This window comes from Hordeum vulgare, chromosome 4H (genome assembly GCF_904849725.1).
Source record: "Hordeum vulgare subsp. vulgare chromosome 4H, MorexV3_pseudomolecules_assembly, whole genome shotgun sequence".
NCBI lineage: Eukaryota > Viridiplantae > Streptophyta > Magnoliopsida > Poales > Poaceae > Hordeum > Hordeum vulgare.
The window spans coordinates 359,100,626-359,124,536 of NC_058521.1; the positions used below are offsets into that span (position 1 = coordinate 359,100,626).

General features: G+C 50.9%; 1 pseudogene; it reads left to right on the forward strand.

Moving 5' to 3' along the window:
* The first annotated feature begins 1,277 nt into the window (after positions 1-1,277).
* Positions 1,278-12,559, forward strand: LOC123446719 (annotated as a pseudogene).
* Positions 12,560-23,911: the final 11,352 nt, after the last annotated feature.

Here is a 23,911-nt window from a genome sequence, read left to right on the forward strand (position 1 = left end):
GACAACACATGTTGCTACTCCTATCCCTTGATGAAGGTGTGCTGAATATCCGGGCCAAATACCAAACAGATATCGCACCAAATCCTAACATCTATAGTCTGATGCTTCAGCCCAGCCACCACTGAGACTGGATCCCAAACTGGTCCGGCGCACAGGCCGCCTCCACCATCTACCACCGTACCCTCTTCACAGCTAGAACAAACGCATCATCCTTGCGAGGTCCGCCGTCGACGCCACCACGGTGTCAGACAGCGTCACCATCCTGCACATGTCCGCCTACACGTGCCTGTCGACGAAGCACCGCAGCGCCATGCCGCCGGGCTACACCGTATGGCTCACGGTAGACCAAACACCGCTCCTCCTCTTGTCCCGTCCACCCAGCACGTACTCCAAAACGATGCCCTCAGGACGGAAATGACATCGAAGATGCCATCATCGTCCGACCGGTAGATGCAGATCTAAGGTTTCCCTCGGAGCATCACGAGTGTGGTGCCACAACCTGCAACAACGATGACATGGGCTGGTAACGACGTCCTAGACGCCGCCATCGTCCTCCATGACCGAGGTCGGCGCGGTTTTCACCGGAAGTCGCGACCCCCCGATCTCGTGGCTGGATGGAACCGAGGGAGGCACGTCATGTAGACGAAGACCGCCGTCGGCATGCCGGCAGGGGCCTCGCCGCCCCACACCGATCCTCCTCGCGCCACCGCATGAAGAAGTCCAAGCCGTGACGGATCTGGGCAGGAAACGCCAGATCCACAGCCCTCGATGGCCGCCCTTGCGCGCAGCCGCTGCCCTCGCCGGATGGAGCGCCTCCGCCGCCATCCAACCTGACCACGGCCGGCCATGAGGCTACGAGCGCCGCCACACATCAGGTCCGCCGCCCTAACCGCCGCCCCCGTCTTCCCCGCGCGCGACGGCCCCTCCGCCTCGCTGGGGCTCCGCGGCACCACTCGCCCTGGCTCTAAGGCGTAGGGACCGCCGCCACCGCGGGCCTTGCCGGCGGCAGCGGCGGCCGAGGAAGGAGGGAAGCGCTCTGGCGGCTAGGGCTTCGGGGGCCCCTAGCGTCGCCCCAGGGGAGGCGACGCGAGGGGGTACGGGAGACCGACCCGCTCATCGAAGGTTGACTCTCTCCGTTCTAGACTTTCACCTTCCCTTGTGTAGTTGTGTGTGTGTTACACACACACTGTCACACTGAGACCTCAATGGTTACAGAAAGTCAGAAACCCCAATACCTCCATAATCAAGTAGTAGAAGATCGAGCTAATCTGCAACTCATGGGAGGTGCAAGATGGTGCCTTGGTGCTGAACTCTCGACGCCCAAGGTCAATGTACACTCCTCGGCCTCGTGTTCGTCGCAGCACCAGCTACTCCTACAAGACACGCCGGCCGCCGGTGCCCCTCCAGCCGAGGCGCCAGCGGCGGCGGGTGTCATGTAGTCAAAGACCAAGACGAAGGGGAAGGGGAAGGGGAAGAGCACAGGAGCCAGCAGAGGGAGGTGTTCATTGTAAATACTATGGAGCTCGGGTTGGGTTCGTGATCGTCTATGTGACGCTTAGTGAGCTAGCATCGGTGACTTAGGCTGGCGGGAGTTAGAGTACGAGGTGAATGGGCCATAGAGCCATGTGTGGGCCTAGAGCCATGTAAGTTTACTTTGACCGCATGGTTATAAGCGGAGGACACGGGAGGTAGTCGGCATCTCGTTTATGCAAAAGAGTATCCGTCTCGCTTCCCTGTGTGCCTCTCTCTCTCTTGCTCTCTTGCTTGTCGTCTCCTCCTACCTCGCTTTCTGCCGATTCCAAATCTCGCCCAGATCCCAAATCCCAAGCTTGAATTCACCGCTGACTAGCTAGCTACCACCGGTCGTGACAGTCTGGTATCAGAGTCGTCGGTCCTCGGCGTCCCCAAAAAATTTCCTGAATCGCCTGACAAATCCGACGCGAAGGTAGCGGATCACCTGAGGGTTCGATTTGCGTAAATCCAGACCTGAGGTGGCCTGATTTGGGGAATAAACACGGCAGCGTTCAAGCCGAATCCGCCGACGCCGCTGCTTAGTCAAGCAGATGGAGGCGTTCCTGGAGCGGATGCTGCAAGAGTTCGCTTACATTTGTGCAGCGCAGTGCAAGCGGGATGTGGTGGGTGGCATTTGTGCTCAACTGGAGGCACTCGATGTCATGCTAACCGAGCAAGCCGCTCGCCTGGATCAAGTGCAGATGAAGGTCAACCTATCATGTGATGCGATTGGACGGGCTCAACAAGGACCGTCATGTACGGCGCAAGGAGGGAAGCAGACACAAGGGTCATGTAGTGGGGAGAGTGCATCACCCACAGCTTCAGAGGTGTCTGACGGCATACTTGGCGCTCCTCCTATGTTGCTCATGCAGCGACCACCTCCGATTTGATATCCTCATATTCAGGTACGTGAGCAACATCTTGACCAAGAGATGTAGTTTCCTGTAGAGGACACCGGTAGCAAACGTGGGTGGATTCCTAAGATGGATTTCCCTAGATTTGATGGTATTGAGGTCCGGATTTGGATAGATAAGTGTGAATCCTTCTTTCAACTGTACAATATTCCTGAAAATTTCAAGGTTACATATGCATCTCTGTATCTGACTGATAATGCGGCACATTGGTATCAGTCAGTTAAGCAATCAACAGCAGTTCACTCATGGGATAAGTTTTGTGCAGCTGGTATAATGGAATTTCATGTGAATGTATACAGACAGAAAATGAAGGAGCTATTGTCTCTGAAACAGATTGACAGTGTGGAGTTGTACAAGCAACGGTTCCTACAATTGGTGTATCATGTGAAGTTATATGAACCAACTCTCAGTGACACTTTTTTGTCACAAGATTTACCATGGGGTAAAGGAGGAATTAAGGAGTGTAGTTGAGCTCCAGTTGCCTACTACTATTCAATTGGCAGGAATGTATGCCTCTGTTCAGGAAGGACTGTTGTTGACACAGAAACAACCAAGAGCATACTATGGGAAATCTACTATGGGAAAGTTTGAGACAAAAGGATAGTTATCTACAGGGGAACTTTGGAAAGCTATGCGGATGAAAGAATACAGAAGGGAAAATGTCTTATGTTACAAATGTGGAGAGAAGTTTATACCAAGCCACACTTGTAATCAGTAGACTGTGCCTGGGGCAGTTGAAGGTTGTGAGATAATTTTGGATGCAGTACTGGATGCTTTGGTCCATGACAACTCTGAAGAATGTGAAACAATCTCAACTACTGCTTTGTCTGGTGCTACTCATCCTAAAACAATTCAGCTGAGAGCTTTTGTGGGCAATCAGGTGGTGCTCATTCTCATTGACTCTGGCAGTACACACACCTTTGTGGATCAAGCTTTGCTGAACAGAGTAGCAGTAAAAACTAAGAAACTGTCAGTACCTTTGCAAATTAGGGTGGTAAATGGAGATCTGGTATCCTATACTTATTTAGTACCTCAGCTGACTTGGTGGATACAAGGACACAGTTTCAGCAATGTCATGCAAGTGTTTCCTATAGGTGGACATGACATTATCCTAGGTATGGACTGCTTGGAACAATGGGGAATGATGAAATGCCATTGGGCTGAGAGATGGATTCAGTTTCAACATGAAGGCCAGGAAATCAAGTTACAATGGGTCCTACATGTGCAACAAAATCAAATCAAGGAAATATCTGTTGAACAACTCATCAAGTGGGAAAAAGGCAATGAGGTGTGGGCTACAGCTATATTGAATCACATTGTCATGGCACCATCTGTGGATGTACCTCCTGCAGTGCAACAACTATTGGAAAACAATCAAACTATGTTTCAAGAGCCTAAACCACTACCTCCTCATAGAGCCTTGGATCATTCTATTCATTTGGTACCTGATGCTGTACGAGTAAACTGCATACCATACAGGTACTCTCCACTGCAAAAAGATGAAATTGAGATACAAGTGGCAGATATGCTGAAAGCTCGTCTGATCACACCCAGCATTAGCCCTTTTGCTTCTCCTATTCTCTTGGTTAAGAAAAAAGATGGTACCTGGATGTTTTGTGTAGACTACAGAAAGTTAAATGCATTAACCATCAAAAGTAAATTTCCTTTGCTAGTGATTGAGGAATTACTGGATGAATTGGGAGGCATTAAATGGTTCTCAAAATTGGACCTTAGAGGTGGGTATCATCAAATCAGGATGAAAGAGGAAGATGAGTATAAAACCGCTTTCAAAACTCACCATGGGCAATTTCAATTCAGAGTAGTTCCTTTTGGCTTGGCAACAGCACCAGGTACATTTCAGTGTGTGATGAATTTTGTGTTTGCTGGTCCAAACAGAAAATATGTTTTAGTATTCATGGATGACATTCTGGTTTTTAGTGAAACTTTTGAGGAACATCAGGATCATTTGCAATCTGTGTTTGATATTCTCAAAGAGCATCATTTGTATGTCAAGGAAAGCAAATGTGCTTTTTCCCAACAATCCATGGAGTACTTGGGTCACATTATCTCTGATAAGGGAGTGGCAATTGATCCTGCCAAGACTAAAGCCATGCTGAAATGGCCTGTGCCAGCAACAGTCACTGAACTGGGAGGTTTCTTGGGACTAACTGGGTATTATAGGAAGTTTGTCCAAAACTATGGGCTGTTAGCAAAACCTCTTAATACTTTACTCAAGAAACAAGTTTTTGAATGGTCTGAAATAGCAGAACAGGCTTTCCAACATCTCAAACACGCTATGGCAAACACTCATGTGCTAGCTCTGCCCAATTTTGAGAAGACTTTTGTGGTAGAAAGTGATGCCTGCAATACTGGAGTGGGAGATGTGTTGTCTCAGGAAGGTCACCCTGTTGCTTACTACAGCAAGGCTTTGGGATTAGCTAGTCAAAAAACTTCCATCTATGAGAAGGAGTTCTTGGATATTATGATGGCAGTGGACAGATGGAGATCCTATTTGTCCAGGACTCCTTTTATTACAAAAACAAATCACCAGAGTTTGTGTCATCTAGGAGATCATCACTTAACTTCAGATCTTCATAGGAAAGCCATGACCAAACTAGTGGGACTACAGTTCACTATTCAGTATAAGAAATGGATGGAAAATACTGTGGCAGATGCTTTGTCTAGAGTAGCTCACCTATTTTTTACTCAATCCATATCTGCAAGTAGGCCTGTCTGGCTACAGGAGATATTGAATTCTTATACAATGGACCATGTGGCTCAGGATATGTTACAAAAGTTGGCATGGGATGCAGATGCTTGTCCTGGTTTCCAACTCCAGGAAGTACTCATTAAATAGGAGGACATGATATGGGTGGGAGCCAATGTTGGACTTCACACCAAACTCATTCAAGCTTTTCATACCAGCCCCATAGGTGGATATTCACGTATCTTATCTACCTATCACAAAGTGAAGCAACTGTTTAGTTGGCAAGGTTTAAAGGCAGCAGTAGTGAGTTTTGTAAAACAATGTGGCATCTGTCAACAAGTCAAACATGAATTGTTCAAGAAACCAGGAATGTTACAACCTTTACCCATACCAGATAGTCCTTGGCAAGAGATCAGTATGGATATTATTGAAGGTTTGCCTAAGTCTGATGGATGCTCAGCAATTCTTGGGGTGGTTGATCGTTTCACCAAAATGAGTCATTTTTTCCTTTGAAACATCCATGCACTGTTGCATCAGTTGCCAAAGTTTTCCTCAACAACATTGCTAAATTGCATGGGCTGCCGTTGGTTATTGTGTCTGACAGAGACAAAGTGTTCAACAGTGCCTTTTGGAAATAATTGTTCAGGGTGTGGGGTACAGAACTTCACATGAGCACTTCTTATCATCCACAAACTAATGGCCAAACTAAGAGGGTAAATCAATGTTTGGAGATGTATTTGAGGTGTGTTGTGCATGATTCTCCAACAAGATGGGGCCAATGGATTCCTCAGGCAGAGTTTTCGTATAATACCACTTATCATTCTTCATTGGGTTGCACTCCCTACAAAGCACTCTATGGACATGATCCAAATATAGGAGAGCTGGTGGGTCATCGAAGCTCCAGCAACGTTGATGTCAAAACCTGGTTAGAAGAGCATACTCAACACACTACAACACTAAAAGAACATTTGGCCAAGGCTGACTGCAATTACAAACACTTTGCTAACAACAAACGTTCCGAACGGGTGTTTGCTGCAGGTGAGATGGTGTATATGCGAATGCAGCCTTATGCGCAGTCTTCTGTGGTGAACAGACCCTGTCATAAACTAGCATTGGCCATACAAGATTCTGGAAAAGATTGGTGAAGCAGCTTACAAACTTGATCTACCCATAGGAAGTCTGATACATCCTGTGTTTCATGTATCTCAGCTCAAAGTCCATGTGCCTCATCATATGCCAGTGTTCACCACTTTACCAAAACCGGTGGATTTATCTGCTCTTGGAATGCTACCTGGAAAAGTTTTGGATCGTCGTTTAGTGAAGAAGGGTAATGCTCCTTACCTACAAGTTCTGGTTAAATGGTGAGGGGTTCCAGCCGATTCAACAACTTGGGAAGCTTATGAGGTGATCAAGGCCAAGTTTCCCAGTGCTCTAGCTTGGGGACAAGCTGGTTCTTCAAGGGCGGGTATTGTAAGTAGTATGGAGTTGGGGTTGGGCTCGCGATCGTCTGTGCGACGCTTAGTGAACTAGCATCGGTGACTTAGGCTGGCGGGAGTTAGAGTACGAGGTGAATGGGACATAGAGCCATGTGTGGGCCTAGAGCCATGTAAGTTCACTTTGACTGCGTGGTTATAAGCGCCGGACCCGGGAGGTGGTCGGCATCTCGTTTGTGAAAAAGAATATTCGTCTCGCTTCCCTGTCTGCCTCTCTCTCTCTCGCTCTCCTACTTACCGCCTCCTCCTACCTCGCTCTCTGCCGATTTCAAATCTCGCTCAGGTTCCAAATCCCAAGCTCGAACTCACCGCTGACCAGCTAGCCACCGTCGGTCGTGACATTCATCTGGATGAAGTCGCTGGTGCTCAACGGGACCGGCTGCACGGTCTTTGACTCCCGCGGCCGCGTCGTCTACCGCGTTGACAACTACGGCTCCCACCACTATGTGGACGTTGTAGAGAATATTGTGTGCACGATGATTTATTGATCGTGCTCTAGGCACATATATATATAGGTACAAGGGGTGCGACCGATGTCTTGTCTCCCAAGAAACAGGTAAATACAGAGGGAGAGAGACACTACAGGTACGGCATACAAAACCCAGACCTACGTACATGTACACATGTTCAACCCCCCCCCCCCCCCCCCCCGCAGTCGAAGCGTCGCCGGTGACGCAAAGACTGGACCGAAAGCCCTCGAAGATCGAGGTGGGTAGTCCCTTCGTCATAACATCGGCGAACTGCTGATCGGTGGGCACATGTAGACCTCGAACACGACCAAGGGCAACGTGCTCCCGAACGAAGTGAATGTCAAGCTCAATATGCTTCGTTCGGCGATGATGAACAGGGTTGGCAGCGAGGTAGACCGCGGAGACATTGTCACAGTAGACAAGCATGGCCTTGGGAACCTCAACAAGCAACTCCTAAAGCAGCTGTTGTAGCCAGGAACACTCCGCAACAGCCTTCGCCACTGCCCTGTACTCGGTCTCGGCGCTCGATCGTGAGACTGTGGGTTGTCATTTAGACGACCATGATATCACAGAGGGCCCCAGGTAGACGCAGTATCCGGAAGTAGAGCGCCGAGTGTCAGGACACCCAGCCCAGTCGGCGTCCGAGTAGGCAACGAGGCAGGTGTCCGGAGACGCTGTCAAGGTGAGACCCATAGCCGTGGTGCGACGTATATACCGAAGAATACGTTTCACCATAGCCCAATGAGTGTCGCGAGGGGCATGCATATGAAGGCACACCTGTTGAACAACATACTGGATATCCGGCCTCGTCAGCGTGAGATACTGGAGAGCACCGACGATGGAGCGGTAGAAGGGGGCGTCAGACGCCGGAGAGCCCTCAACGGCGGACACCTTAGCCTTCGTGTCGACAGGCGTGGAAGCAGGCTTGAAGTTAAGCATGCCGGCTCGCTCTAGAAGCTCGTAGGCGTACTTCTGCTGATGCAAAAAGAAGCCAGTGGCACGGCGGACAACCTCGATGCCGAGGAAGTAGTGAAGAGCCCCCAAGTCCTTGAGAGCGAACTCGGTGCCTAGGTGAGCTGTGACCTGCTGAAGGATGCAGTCAGGATGATATCGTCGACGTACAGGAGAAGGTATGCGATGGAAGCACCCTGATGATAGACAAACTGGGAGGCATCAGACCATGTGGACCGGAACCCCTGTTGCTGAAGAAAGGCGGCGATCCGCTGGTACCAGGCCTGTGGCGCTTGCTTCAACCCGTATAGAGAGCAGGAGAGCAAGCACACATGGTCCGGATAGGTGGTGTCGACGAAACCAGTAGGCTCTGACAAAACACCTCCTCGTCGAGATGGCCATGCAGAAAAGCATTAGACACATCGAGCTAACAAACTGGCCAGGCATGAGAGACAGCAAGCTGGAGGACAGCGCGAATCGTGCCCGGTTTAACAACTCGGGCAAAGGTGTCGGTGAAGTCCACACCGGTGCGCTGGTGAAAACCGCGCACCACCCAACGCGCCTTATAGCGCTCGAGAGAGCCGTCGGGGTGAGTCTTGTGGCGGAAAACCCACTTGCCAGTGATGACATTGGCATGAGGAGGCCGCCGGACAAGTTTCCATGTACAGTTGCGCTGTAGGGCATCGAACTCCTCACGCATCGCAGCAAGCCAGTTCAGATCCCGAAGGGCTGCGCGAGCGGAAGAGGGTAGAGGAGACGGTGCTGATGTGGAGGCAGCACACGCGTACTCATCAGCGGTGTAGCGCGTGCTAGGACGGAGTGTCCCTGTACGAGCCCGAGTAACCACACTGGGGCGGGGTGCATCCCCCGGAGCCAAAGGGGGGCTGCTGAGGGGGCCGCAACCGCCGAGCCACGGGAGGCGGCGACGGAAGGCGCGACCGCGGGGGTGCCCATAGGGACAACCGCGCCCGAGGTGGCAGTCGGACCTGCATCGGCCAGGCCAGCGGGGGTGCCCAGCTGGGCAGCCGCGCCCGCGGTGGGAGCCAGGCCCGCGGGGTCGCCCAGAGGGGCAGCCACGCCCGCGGCAGGAGCCGGGCCAGCGGGGGCACCCGGAAGGGCAGCCGCGCCCGCGGCGGGGGCCGTGCCAACAGATGAAGGCCCGGCAGGGAGAAGCCTCGCTGTGGGAGAGGCCGAGAGCGGCTCGACGGCGACTGGTACCTGATGAAAAGGAAACACGAACTCGTCAAAGTACACATGCCGCGATGTATAAACGCGGTGGGACACTGGATCATAGCACCGTAACCTTTGGTGTTGGAAGGATAGCCAAGGAAGATGCAGGGAACCGACCGTGGGGCGAGTTTGTGAGGGGTGGTACATGCGGTGCTAGGATAACAGAGACACCCGAATATGCGAAGACCATCATAAGATGGAGGCGTACCGAAGAGAAGCTGATGAGGCACATAGTTCCAACAGGGGCGACACTTGGTGATGTTAATGAGAAGGCTGGTCATGGCGAGAGCGTCCGGCCAGAACTGGGGAGGCACGTTAGAGTGGAAGAGTAACGTGCGGACGCAGTTATTAAGAGTGCCGATGACACGTTCGGCGCGGCCATTTTGTTGGGAGGTGTAGGGACAAGTGAGGCGAAAAATAGTGTCGTGGGAAGCAAGAAGGTTGCGGACAGCGACGTTGTCAAATTCTTTACCATTGTTAGTTTGTAAAGCAAGGATAGGACGACCGAACTGTGTGGTGACATAGGAATAAAAGGTGGTGAGTGTGGCGAGGGCGTCGGACATGCGACGAAGGGGAAAGGTCCACACGTAGTGAGAGAAATCATCTAAAATCACCAAATAGTATAGATAGCCCGTGTTGCTAGCAACCGGGACGTCCAAACATCAATATGCAACAACTGAAACGGAAAAGTGGAAATAGTAGTGGACTCGCTAAAGGGACGACGAACATGCTTGCCGAGACGGCAGGCCTCACTAGTGTGGTTGTCAAACTTATTACATGAAAAGGAAAAACTCTGAAGAATCTGACGCAAAACTATAGGGTTGGGATGACCAAGACGAGCATGCCAAAGGTCGACACTGGCGGCGAGGGCGGATGGACGAGTGGCAATGGTGGCGGAGGGATGCACCGGGTAGAGCTCGTCGGGGCTATCACATCAGTGTAGAACCATCCGGGTATGGGCGTCCTTCACACAGAAACCAACCCCGTCAAATTCGACGGTAACAAGATTTTCACAAGAGAGACAACAAACAGAAACAAGACTAGCAACTAGCTCAGGAGACACAAGAACATTAGACATGTTAATGGGAGTAGAACTAGACGGAAAAGACATATGACCGACATGTGTAATGGGCATAGAGGAACCGTTACAAACGGTGATACGAGTAGGAGTATGAACGGGCGTGGCAGAGGTAAGGTTACCGGGATGATTAGTCATATGAGCAGTAGCGCCCGAGTCCATGTACCAATCACCGCCACCACTGTAGTTGGCGGGCGATGGCGCTGAGTGGAGAGCTGCCAGGAGTGAAGGATCCCACGGCGGCGGCACCGGGGGCGGGTAGGACCCGCCATAGGGAGCCACGCCGTAGGAGGGTACTGGAGCAGCGCCGTAGCCGCCCATGGCCGGCGGTGCAGTGGCAGCCGGATAGGGGGCGGCGCCAGGCGCGGCGAGGTAGGCCTGATGGCTCGGCGGGCGGGGGCCGAGGATGCCCGGGGCGGGAGGCCGAGGTACCGATATCGAGTACGTGTGGACGACGCCGGTCCAAGGGTTGGTGCCATAGGTCCAGGGCGGGGTCGGCTGCTGACGAGGATCCCCCCCCCCCACCGTAGGCCTGGCCCCCACCAGCCGGTTGCTGCTGCTGTTTGTTGCGGCCGTCGCCCCGGCGGTTGCCGCGATGCCCGCTACCCTGAGGCGGCTGCGGCTGTGGTGGTGCAGCGGGAGGGGCCGGAGGCACGGGCGGGTGGAAGAAACCCGGCGGCGCGGGGGGCGGCGGTTGTTGCCGCTGCGCGGGCGGGGCGGCCAGCGGCTGGTTGCCGCGAGTAGTGCCGACGACGAGGGCGTGATGCTGCACCCGCTACTTCACTCCCTTCATCTGGCGCTCCTCCAACCGCAAGTACGCCACAAACTTGGGGTAGGAGGGGTCCGACATCAAGGTGAGGTTGGAGGCGGCGTTGTCGAAGTCCTCATTGAGGCCGGCGGAGAGGGTGCTGAGGAGGAGGTCGTCATCAACCTTGGCGCCGATGTCGCGGAGTTCATCTGCCAACGTCTTCAGGAGGCGGCAGTAGTCGTCAATTGACTGTTCATCCTGGTGACAGTCAAAAAATTCCTGCTGTAAAAATACGCAGCGTTGAAGCTTGTTGTCGGTGAAGAGACCGTTGAGCTTGACCCAGACGGCGCGGGCGTCATCACCGTCACTCACGACCGTGTGAAACAGGTACTTGGAGATCGTGGTGAAGAACCACCGGATGAGCGTGGCGTCAACCGCGGTCCACTCAGGGTCGCCCGCCATGGCGCGAGAGTCAACGGTGCCGTCAACATGATCTGCGAGGTTGTTCTCGCGGAAAAGCAGCGAGAAGTATGTTTTCCACGCGAAGTGCGAGGAGTTGGTGGCGTCGAGGATGACGGGGACACCCTCGCGGATGGGGATGTCACGGATGTCAGCGGGGTCCGGCCCGGCGAAGGGGTTGGAGTAGGTGGAGGCGGGGGAGGACATGTCGGCAGCGCGGCAGGGGAGGCGGGGGCGGCGCGCGGCGGGAGGAGCGGCGCGGCGGGGGAGGAGAGGCGCGGCGCGGGTGAGGGGAGGCGCGGCGCGGGTGAGGGGAGGCGCCGGCGGCGTGGGGCGACGGCGGCGGCTGCAGATGGCGGCGGCGTCCCGAGACGGCGGCGGCTAGGGTAGGCGGAAGCTAGGGTTTAGGATTGACTTGCGATAGATACTATGTAGAGAATATTGTGTGCATCGATGATTCATTGATCATGCACTAGGCACATATATATAGGTACAAGGGTTGCGACCGGTGTCTTTCTTTCAAAAAACAGGTAAATACACAAAAAGAGAGACACTACAGGTACGGCATACAAAACCCATACCTACGTACATGTACACATGTTCAACAGACGTGTACCTTATGGAAATCACGGGGCGCGTGGTGCTCCAGGTCCTCAAGAAGTTCACGAGGTGGGAGGGGTACACGTAAGTTGCAGCGGGTGGGAGGAGCCCGAGCGCGTCGACACGCCGCGGCGGCGGCCGTGGTTCACAGTGGTGAGCAACAAGTGGGGCCGCAACCCGTGCTGCGAGTTCAGGAGGGATGGCCACGCGGTGCGCACCTCCTGGATCGTGGACGACACCACCGGGCTGGCCGTGGCGGAGGTGAAGAGGAAGCTGACGGTGACGGGGGTTTCCCTCGGCGAGGACGTGCTCACGCTGGTGGTCGAGCCCAACGGGACCACTCACTCATCATATGGGGCTCCTTGTCGTGCATGGCCTCATAAACCACTCCATGTGAGCATTCGCATCGTACGAGCTGGAACATAATTTTCTTGTTAGATGCATGTCAGATTCATCGTGTTGTAGAGTGTAACTTCTTGCATTTTTTTCTTCTTTCTTTAGAAACCTTGTGGCATGATTTTTTTAACGATCACCCGGGGGGAGAGGATCCCCACCTGAATCTTGTGGCGTGATTTGTTTAGGCGTGATCTATTTAGAAATAACTAGCAAAACGGCCTGTGCGTTGCAACGGGAGAAAAAAAAATACCATACGCTTTTAATTTTTTATAATCATTTTGATTTATTAAAATAATAAGGTAACTAACTAATGTAGTCAGTCTTACCCTATTTTGTTGAAAAATCAACCCGTCCATTGTTAATTCCACCATGATGAGAAATTGAACGGGAGAAGCAAAGCAAAACAAAGACGCTACGTGAATTGATCAATGGACTGTTATCTTATTTCACTCATGGGGTAGAGAATGTGGGATCAGATGACAAACTGAATGTGGTGTTCCATTCTTTCTTTCTACAACAATACAATCTTACATTCAATACATTCATTCATCAGCAAACAAATTCGTACAAAATAAAATTTCTTGCCGGTGCTTGGCACACGGTTGGAGGCATGGGGAGGGGATCTCACCAGATGATGAGTTCCTCCCGGAGGAGGAGATACGATGAGGGAAGCAAGGGTTAGGCGCCTCTATCTGGCCATAAGGAGTCGTCGTTGCCGCGCCATAACCTCGGAGTTCCCCGTGTGAGGCATGGAGGCCCGCCTCCACCTGCAAGTACTTCGCTCCGTCGCGCCTTATCCGCGCGCCGCCGCCGTTCTGCATCGAGCAGACGCATCATCCCAAGTCGCTGTAGCTGTCGGGTTGATTTGATCCAGAAGTTGTGCTCAAGCGCCGAAACGGGGGCAGCAAGCGGGCAGAGGTACGACCGCGGAGGCGGGTGGGTTGAGATCGACAGCAGTGGTGGTTGAGGTCGGCCGCGGCGGCGAGTGGTGTGGCAGCGGCCTGGGCACAGACCAGGGTGGACCAGGGTCGACACGATGCACTCGAGCGCCACAACGGGGGCATTGATCAGGGACAGGTACAGCCGCGGAGGCGGGTGGGTTGAGATCGGCAGCGGTGGCGGTTGAGGTCGGCCGCGGCGGCGAGTGGTGTGGTGGCGGCCTGGGCACAGGCCAGGGTGGCCCAGGGTCGACGGGAGGAGGCGATGCGTACGGGTATAATTTTTGCAGCGAATCATTTTTTCCTTTTACATTGCAGATAAATGATCAAGCGTGGGTTGAATAACAAAAATTACAGGGGCTTTTTTATAAAAATGTCGTGGTGGGCTTTCCGACGGAAGCAATAGCCGCTTTATTATTAGGTATAGATAAGTTTTTATGTTTAATCATTTCATGTACCGCGGTACGTATAGAAGGGAGGAGAAGGAGGCCACCGATCGATGAGAAAGGTTGAACTAATGATTTTTCTATTTCTCCTCCTCCCCCTCCAGCGCCAGGGGGAAACCCTAGCGCCCTCCTCCTCCTTCCTCCTTGTGCCTCCCTCCCCTCGTCACCGCCACGGCGTGCTGGCAGGCAAAAGCCCGGTCAGTTTGGGCGGTGGCGGGGCCTCCTCCTCTCCTCGCTCGACGCTGGATGGCGCGGGCCGTCTGGATCGGGCAGCGGCGCGGCACGGGTTTAGGGCGCGGCGACGGCAGCTGCGGCGGGGACGCAGGTTGCATGCGGCGGCGTGGAGTGGCTGATGCGGTTGGGGCGCGTGCCTCGAAGTCGGCGGCGGTGGCTCTGGGTTCGGCCTTGATGTGGCGCGGCTCGGTGCGTGAGGCTTGGGCCCTTGTAGTATCGGGGCTCCGGCTCGCCGCAGGGGCTGGCTGGCTCCGGTTGCCGTCCTCTGTTGCGGCGCTCCCTGGTGGTGGCGGGCGTGCCGCCCCCAGCCAGATCCAGTCATGGGGAGGCCGTCTGGAGATGGCAGACGCCGCGGGCTTCGGCTTGCTGGTTCTTCGGGCCGGCGTCGAGGTTTGTGGTGGTTTCTACATGGTCTTGGCATGGTGGCTTCATGGGAGGCGTGCGGGCTAGCGGAGGTGTTGTGCGTGGGGATGTGGTGTTGGGAGGTGCTCCGGGCGAAAGCTTGTCGGTCGACGGTGTCGGCGTCTATGGACGTCGTCTCACCTCCTTGGAGGCACCGTTGAGGAGTTCTTTCCTTACACACCCTCGGATCCAGTTCTTCGGGTGAAAATCTTAGGTTTGGTTGGGTCGGGCAAAAGTGTTGCCATCGTCGCTTTCTCCTTGGGGGCGTCGTCTTGAAGAGCTTTGGGTATCGTTTGCACGCTCCATGGGCTAGACGCTCGCGACATTGCAGTCGGCTAGGGCCCGTACGGCAATACGGATGATCTGCGCGGCTTCTTGTGTGGCAACGATGGCCGCTTCAAGAGAAGTAGGAATTGTTGTTGTGTTCTGGTAGTCGGTCTCATCCGACGTGTTTGTAACGCCCAAGATGCGACCCTATCCTTAATTTGACACGCGGGCCTCGTTAGGGATAGACGCACATCTCGTCGTTTCGCAAGAGTGGATATTATTGCAAGTACATGTACTGAAAAGATTAGATATATAGAATTGGCTTACACTCGCCACAAGCTACATCAGAGTCACATCAGTACAATACATAAATATCATGAAGAAGAGCAGGGTCCGACTACGGACGAAAACAAACGAGAAAAGAGAACGACGTCCATCCTTGTTATCCCAGGCTGCTGGCCTGGAACCCATCCTAGATCGATGAAGAAGAAGAAGAAGCAGCTCCAAATGAACAATCAACGCGCTCGCGTCAAGTAACCTTTACATGTACCTGCAACTGGTGTTGTAGTAATCTATGAGCCAGAGGGGACTTAGCAATCTCATTTCCAAAGGTATCAAGACTAGCAAAGCTTAATGGGTGAGGTATGGTTAAGTGGTGAGGCTGCAGCAAGCGACTAAGCATATATTTGGTGGCTAACTTACGAGTACAAGAATAAAGAGGGGGATGATCTTCGCATAGTGGACATGAACTAATGATGATCAAAGGAATGATCCTGAACACCTACTTACGTCAAACATAACCTCACCGTGTCCTCGATCGGAGAAGGAACTCACGAAAGAGACAGTCACGGTTACGCACTCAGTTGGCATATTTTAACTAAGTTAACTTCAAGTTGTCTAGAACCAGTGTTAAACAAAGTTTCCACGTTGCCACATAACTGCGGGCACGGCTTTCCGAAAGATTTAACCCTGCAGGGGTGCTCCAACTAATCCATCACAAATTACCACAAGCCGCATAGAAATCCTCGATCGCGAAACTCGCGATCTCGTCGGACTCCTTAGTGGAAAACCTCAACTCTGAGATTACCCAAAGCATCACCAGAATCCTGATGCACAAGACATTCGTCAAAGGTAAAACTAATCCAACAATGCCGCCCGGCGTGTCGACGATCCCGATAGGACCCGCGTATCTCGTTCTCACGACACGACAGATAAGCACAGCGTATGGTGGTGTGACATCCTCAGCTTTTGCTACAGTAAGGCATGTAATTAAGCGACAGTGATCCCGCGCTAATAATGCCACGTCACCGTTAATTATATCAATGATATCGTGTTAGTTGAAACCGAATCAAAATTCGAAACTTAAAATTAAAGTCGAACGAGAAAGGTTTTATGTTAACGTCGGGGAGTTATAAAAATTCTCTAAGGAATTATAAATGTGAATCGGGCACTATTGAAATTATTAGGTGATCCCTATATATTTCAAAGAGAAGATTTGTGTAAAATAAATAAAGGAAAAAAAGTAATCAAAGATAATAATAAAAGAATATTAAAAAAACAAGAAACCCCCTGGCCCAACTAGGCCAAAACTGGCCCAGCCGGCCCCCCTCATCCAGCCCATCACGTGGGGGTATAAAGCCCCCCCCCCCCACCGGGCAACCCTAATTCTCCCAGCCTCGCTCCACAACTTCCTGGCCGCCGCCACCCACCTCCCTCCCCACGTGATCCCCCCACCTACCGCACCCTCACCCTCCCTCTCTCTCGGTCTCACCCACCACCGAGAGCCCCACTCCCATCTAACCCCACGCGCACAGGATCCCATCGATCCCCCCACTCCCCATCGCTGCCCACATCCTGGCCTCGCAAGCTCCTCCCGTCGGCCTCCCTCCCTCACGCGCCCCACCTCCCGTCGCCTCCTGCTCCCTCGCAGCGCCCCGACGCCCCTCTCCCTGCCCTGCCTCTCCTCCCGTCGCCACTTCTGGCAACAAGCATCAACCGGCCGGAGCTCCATCCTTCCGTCGGCCCTGCCTCGGCCCCCGCCGGCCGAGCCCCTCCCCATCGGGCTCCCTCCCTCCCACTTGGTCCAGGAGGGATCAAGCAGGGAGGTCCCCCTCTCCCCGTCGGCCTCACCGAGGCGCCGTCCCCGTCGCCCCGCTCCACCAACCGGCCGGCCCCTTCGTCAACAACCTCGCCGGAACCGCCAACGCCACCACCTCGTTCTCCTCCACGCCGGATCCGACGCCCACTCCTCCGCACCTTCCGAGAACTCCGGCTACACCGGGCCCTTTCATCAACGCCGGTGAGCCCCTTTTCGGGCGTCTCCCACCGTCTTCTTTCTTGCGCCGTCTCGGTTCCATTCCGGCAATCGGCGCTCCGTTCCGGCATCGTTGAGATCATGTAGGTGTAGGTGTAGATAGCCCCCTCTCTCTTTGTGTTGAGATGAGAGGGATGAACATAGAGATGTCAGAGAGGTTGGAGATGAGATGTGAGAAAAAGAAAAAGAAAAAGATGTATGTATGTATGTATTAGATGCCCGTATGTATGTATGTATGAGATGCACGTATGTATTTCGTATGTATATATGTAAGTATGTAATATCATGTATAGAGAGGAATACATTATGATTAATGTATGTAGGTAAAAATTGTGTATGTGGCTACTGCCACTTACCGGTGGGGCCATACCTCCACACCCACTTACACGGAGGCCCCACACGCTATTAAGAAAAATCAAAATTAAAAATAAAAATAAATATGTTTTTATTAAATAAATAAATAATTAATTAGATATATTATTTAATTAATTAGTTAATTAATTAAATAGGTAATTAGAGTATGACACGTGGGTCCCCCACTAAATTAATCTGATTAATTACTACTTAATCTTAATTAAAAATTGAGTCTATGACGCATGGGACCCACTGGTGAGTTGACCAGTCAACTGCTGATGTCAGCGTGACATCATGCTGATGTCATAATTGCTTTTAATCAATCTAATTAAATCTGTTTTTAATTACTAAATATTGAATAAAACTTTAAAAATTAATATAAAATAATTCGTAAGTCAGATCAAAATATTGTCAACATGAAAGTTGATCAGCAGAACGAGACGAACCCGGATACACGGTTCATTCATCTGTCACGCGTCCCTAGCATAACAAACGTGGAATTTTTTCATCGTTTTCCATCTGACCGGTAGTAGCCCGAAACCCGGAAAATATTGTCAGATATTCTTCCAACCCGTCTATGACGGATGTTGCTGCGTTAGCTCATGTCTAGCCTGCATCTTGCCATGTCATGCATTATGTTGCACCGTTGCTATTATTTATTGTTTCTTCCCCCTCTTCCTACCGGTAGACCCCCAGACTGACGATGCTGCCGGGTACATCTACGACCCTGCCGACCAGTCCTTTGCCGCACAGCAGCAAGGCAAGCAAACCCCCCTTGATCATTCCTATATCGCATATGTCTTTCTCCCTACTGTTTGCATTAGTATTTTGCTACTGTTGTAGTTAGCTCCTATATCTGATGCATAGCCTATTTTTGATGAACTGCTACTTTCAGTACTATACCTTTAAATCTGCTTAGTATAGGTGGAGCAATCATCCCTTCTGACCCCGTAGTACAGTTGCCCCGCTTGCTTTCAAATCTCGATCCCTGATCGACAAGCCACACCCGACACAACACATACACCCCCCTTAGTTGTACGACGCTACAGAGATACTATCGAGTACCGAGGGTGACACCTCGCTAAGTACTCTTGATAATATCTCTATAGTATAGCTAGTCGGTCGTGGTTATCGAGGGTGATTCCTCTTTCACCATTCCCGACGATGCCTCTGTCGTGCAACCCCTCAAGTGTGGGACCCCTGTGGGTGATTCCTCTAAGCCCACCTTGACGGATACATCATTCAGAATCCAACGAGGGTGATACCTCGGATTCCACCCTGATGTTACAACCACATAGTTACTCGACCATGTTACTGGGATCATTGGTGATTAGATGTTAGACGGGTGGATTCCCGCAAGATTGTGTCGATGGCCTAATTAAAATGATAATGGATTTGGGTATTTGATCTGGGTTGGTTGGAGACCTTTTCGCAATAACCGGCTACGCGGGAAGAATTATGGGTACTTGACGTCGCCGTATCAGCCGAAGCTTTTCAGATGTCAGCAATGTAGCGGCGCGCGCCCGAGTGGTCCTGAGATGCATCGTGCTTGTGATTAAGGGATGCTAGGACTGACGTCGGCCGCCCACGCATCGTGCAGGAGCGCGAAGGGGAACTGGGCCCACGAACCCTTTGTGCTTAGGAGTTAGACCGGCAGGCTGGCCTCTCTGTTGAGTCTTACGTGGGGCTGCGACGTGTCGATATTCCGAGGCCGGTCATGACCCAGAAAAGTGTGTCCGGCCAGAGTGTTATCGAGCGTGACGGGAAATGTGGTGCACCCCTACAGGGATGAAAATTAACTATTGAATAGTCGTGTCCACGGTTACAGGACGACTTGGAGTTGTGCCCTGATCTTAAACAACTACAATTGTTACTTAACTGGAATTAGTTGCCTCGGGATTGCTTCCTCGCACGGAGTCGAGGGAGGGTCTCTCGGCGTGACCTCACTTTAATATTGCTGCAACAATATGACTATTAATTGTGTTACACCTGTTCTACTCTCGTCTATTGCTGCAAGACCCTGAAGATGCTAGTCTTTGGTAGGACTAGGCCTTATCTCTTTATTCTCGCATTGCTGCAGTCAGTCCACATATAACCACCCCCTCTTCTTTGATACCGATGCATACTTAGAATAGTTCTTATGTAAGACTTGCGAGTACTTTGGATGAATACTCACCGTTGCTTTGCTCCCCCTTTGCTCCCTTGATCCGTTGCTGCGACCAGATGATGGAGCCCAGGAGATGGAGGTTCCCGCCGACGAAGACTGCTACCCCGACAGTGCCTACTACTACGTGAAGGCCGCTGAAGACGAGGAGTAGTTAGGAGGTTCCCAAGCAGGAGGCCTCGCCTCGTTCGATCGTTGTATCTTTTGTGCTAGCCTTCTCTAAGGCACCCCATGTTTTATGTCTGTACTCAGATATTGTTGCTTCCGCTGACTCGTGTGTTTATCGAGCTTCCGTATTCTAGCACTCGAGGCCCCTGGCTTGTAATATGAAGTTGATATTGTTTTATTTGTGTCTAGAGTTGTGTTGTGATATCTTCTCGTGAGTCCTTGAGTTTGATCGTACGCATTTGCGTGTATGATTAGCGTACGATTAAATCGAGGGCGTCATAGGTGGCCTGATAGACATCTCCCGAGTTGCCCCGGGTTGGCCCCGCAAACGGCTCTACTTTTGGATCAGCACCATCAGCACTGGCCCTCCCTGTATTATGTAGAATTAATCCTCGGGTAGCGCTAATTCCCTATGCATTTCAGTATTAACAGAATTATTATGTTGGGAAAATATAGTATGAATGTTGGGCCTTGCCAGACGAGCTTTAAACTAAAATGAATTATCAAGGGGGTCCCCATAACAACCCCGATCGTGTTAGGACCGCTCAATTATGGAACATAACACCGGTAGCCGAAACTAAGGGGGCAAAGGTGGAACAAAACACCAGGCTAGAATGGCCGAGCCTTCCACCTTTTACCAAGTATATAGGTGCATTAAATTAAATAGCATTTAATACGGTGATATAACCAGGAACCCATGTTAACACATGGAAGCAACTGCACCTGCAACTAGCAATGCTAACACATGGTTAAGTAAGCGGTAACATAGCCAATCAGTGGTTTGCTAGGTTATGAACAGGTTGAAGGTTTTCATGACAATGTTGAGAGGCTGATATTTAACAGGTGGTAGGCAGCGAGACATAATGATAGAAATGGTAAAACTAGCAAGGCAATGATAGTAATGGTATATGGGGAAATGGTCATCTTGCCTGAGATCCCGCTTGGAAGAAGAATGACTCCGTGAAGCAGACGAACCGACGTAGTCGAACGGGGCCTCACTTTCCGACACGCTTGCGGAACTCTATCGAGACGAAGCAAACCGGAAACAAGAATCAACACACGATATTCACCAAGGCACGTGCACGACAAGATGCAAACCACATATGATGCATGAGCAGCTGAATATATGCAAGACAAGGCATGTCAATTCACAACAATCAAACACTACACATTAAGTGACTTTCAATATGCAACGAGTTGAATATTGTCGAAACTCCACACACGACTTATTTAGTTCTATACCGATTAGGTACTCGGCAATATTAAATGTGGTTAAACATGGAAAGAGGTGAATCGTAGTTAATCTACCTATCTAGGCATTTTAAATAAGGTCAGAAATGACATATAGCATCTCTGAGATGACCTCATGCGTTAATTTATAATTCTATCCAGATCTAAACTAACATGTTTAAACGTTTTTTAAACCGAAAAATAAATAGGTACACGTGATTCTACGCGTCGTTACAAACAATTTACACATCGAGAACATCTTCAACGGAGCTATGGTTCAAAAGATACGAACACCGGAAGATATGATGGCATGAATGCAATATGTGTGCAACGACAGTCACAAGCATTTGAAATCATACAACCAGCAAGATAATACGAAAATACACGATATTCTAAGCAAGTTTCATATAGGACACGATCAAAACGGAGCAACGGTTCAACAACTACGAGCTAAACAAGAAATGACTACGATCTACCAAAATCAGCCACATAGCATTTTCTACACCCCACAACTACGAGCTACACAAATCCAATATGCTCAACCAAGGCATGAGGCGGTAGAGGGCAAGAAGCACTACAACAAACAACTAGTAACACCTAGCATGGAAGCATGGATCACTAGGAAAAGAAGTCAGAAAATGGCATCTCACACACTGTTTCACACTTAATGAAAACCACAGTTTATGAAAGTGCAGTTTTCGATCTGAAGGCATATTGACAGCAGCAAAACCATAAGCTACAGGACTCCAAATGGCATGAAAATTGATAGCATGCTAAAGAATCTTAAAGTCTACAACTAAATCCATTGCACCAACCTTAAAAGAGCTATAGATCACCATATAAACTCACGCAAAGACAGCAACAAAATATAACAGATTTTAGACTTAGAAATATTTCAGCATCTCCAAAACAACACTATTTCCTAGCAAGTTGAGAACAAGCAAACCACACCTAAACATGGATTTCTATTGCAACCAAAATTACCAGGGGCTAGTCTACACATCCAAGGGCATATCTCTAGTTGACAACTCCTTCAAATCATGCAGGGATTAAATCACACAAAATAAACAAAAGGCAACATGGCAAAATATCACGCGCACTAACTTGCTCAAAAGCTAAAACTAAATGCACAGTTAAATTCTATGGATTTTTCTACCCCGAAAATATATATAACATGTGGGGTTGCAAAACAAAAATATCACCACACGTATATGCGAGAATATGTCCTAAACGCGATATAATAAACTAGCGAAGGAAACCTACATGCAAAAATACCAACAACTACTCTAAAATAGATGGAAAAAGGTCCCTAAAAACATGAGCATTTTATCTACGGGGTTTGAGCAATCCGGACACGCACGAAAATAAAAGAGGACAAATCTCTATTAGGACAGCACGTAAATCTAGGCATACGGCAAGTCAAACTGCTCGAAAAATGCATGCAAGTTGTAAAATCATAATCTACGCGAAATTCTACACGAGTTACATATTTACGGTTTTTGCATACGACGCACGGTTTAAAAGTTAGGGCCGTTTGTGAAAAAACGACATATGATAAAATGTGAGCAACTAAAAAAACCATCATGGAAAACAAAAAATATAAAATAGGAAGACGTTTCGAACCCAAGATCCCTCAAATAGAGGCAGGCTGAGCAAGCCAGCTCGGCTACACACTAATGTTGGTTTTGAAGGCTATTCAAATGCACATAAAACATGTATGCGGATGCAGATGTGTGCGCAAGAAAAAGAACTAGAGAAAACTAGGGTGCGTGAGATTCGAACCCAGCACCTCTCGGTTGTGTGCCAGCACATGCAGCCACTAGGCTACGAGCAGACAATGTTAAAAAATAAGGTTCTTGCTAGATGAACCATACCTATTCGTGAATCTGAAGAAACTGAAAACAAAACAGAGATATCTCTGTTGCTGGGGTTGGGGACTAAGCAAGCTAAGGGATCGGCTTGGGATGAAGTCCGGCAGCGCGGGAACGGTGGGGATCAATAGATCCCGGACTGGAGGTTTCATTCCCGGCGACGAGGTGGCTTGGGGCGGCGCGGATGTGGAGATCGGGCGACCGGCTCCATGGTTGTTCCTGCAGACAAGAAGAAGAGGAAGTGGTGAGCGACAGGAGAAAGGGGAAGAGCACCAGCGAGGGAAGGAATCAGGGGCGCATGGGGGCATGTTGAGGTGGCCACCGGCGTCAACAGCTTCGCAAGGTTCGGTCCCCGATGAGGCAAACGGCTACGGGGAGGTGGAAGGCGCACGAGAGCAGCAACGCTCGTCCGGTAGTTGGATCCCGTGAACGCGCAAAAGAGAGACATGAGAGCGAGCAGAGGATCCACCGGGATCAAGCAGGGGAGGCGCTTGGGAAGGGAGAAAAAAAAGGAGGCACGGGGTGGATCCGAGGGGTGGCTCACCGGAGGAAGGACCTGGGGGAGCGGGCATGCTTGGGGCTGGCGCGGCTGGTGGGGTGAAGCACCGGAGGTGGATCAATTTGGGTGGCGGTGGCTGAAGGGATTGATGGGACAAGCGGCCTAGGGTTGGCATCTATATATATACGAAGGGCTAGGGGCTAGTTAGACCCTCCGATTTAAATCAGACGGTCGAAAAAACTAGATAGAGAGTCCAATGAACAAACCAATGACGGTTTAGGGAAAAACGGCGTTGATCCGGATCCAACGGTTACGACCGTCGGGTTTGGTTCCGGGAGGCCTTCGGACTAGGTTGCGCGCAGCTCAGTGCACTGTGCAGAGGGGCTAGGAGGAGATGAGAGGGAAATGGAGCGGCGCGGCAACTATATTGAAAACACCTAAACACGCCCGAAGAATAACCGAAGAC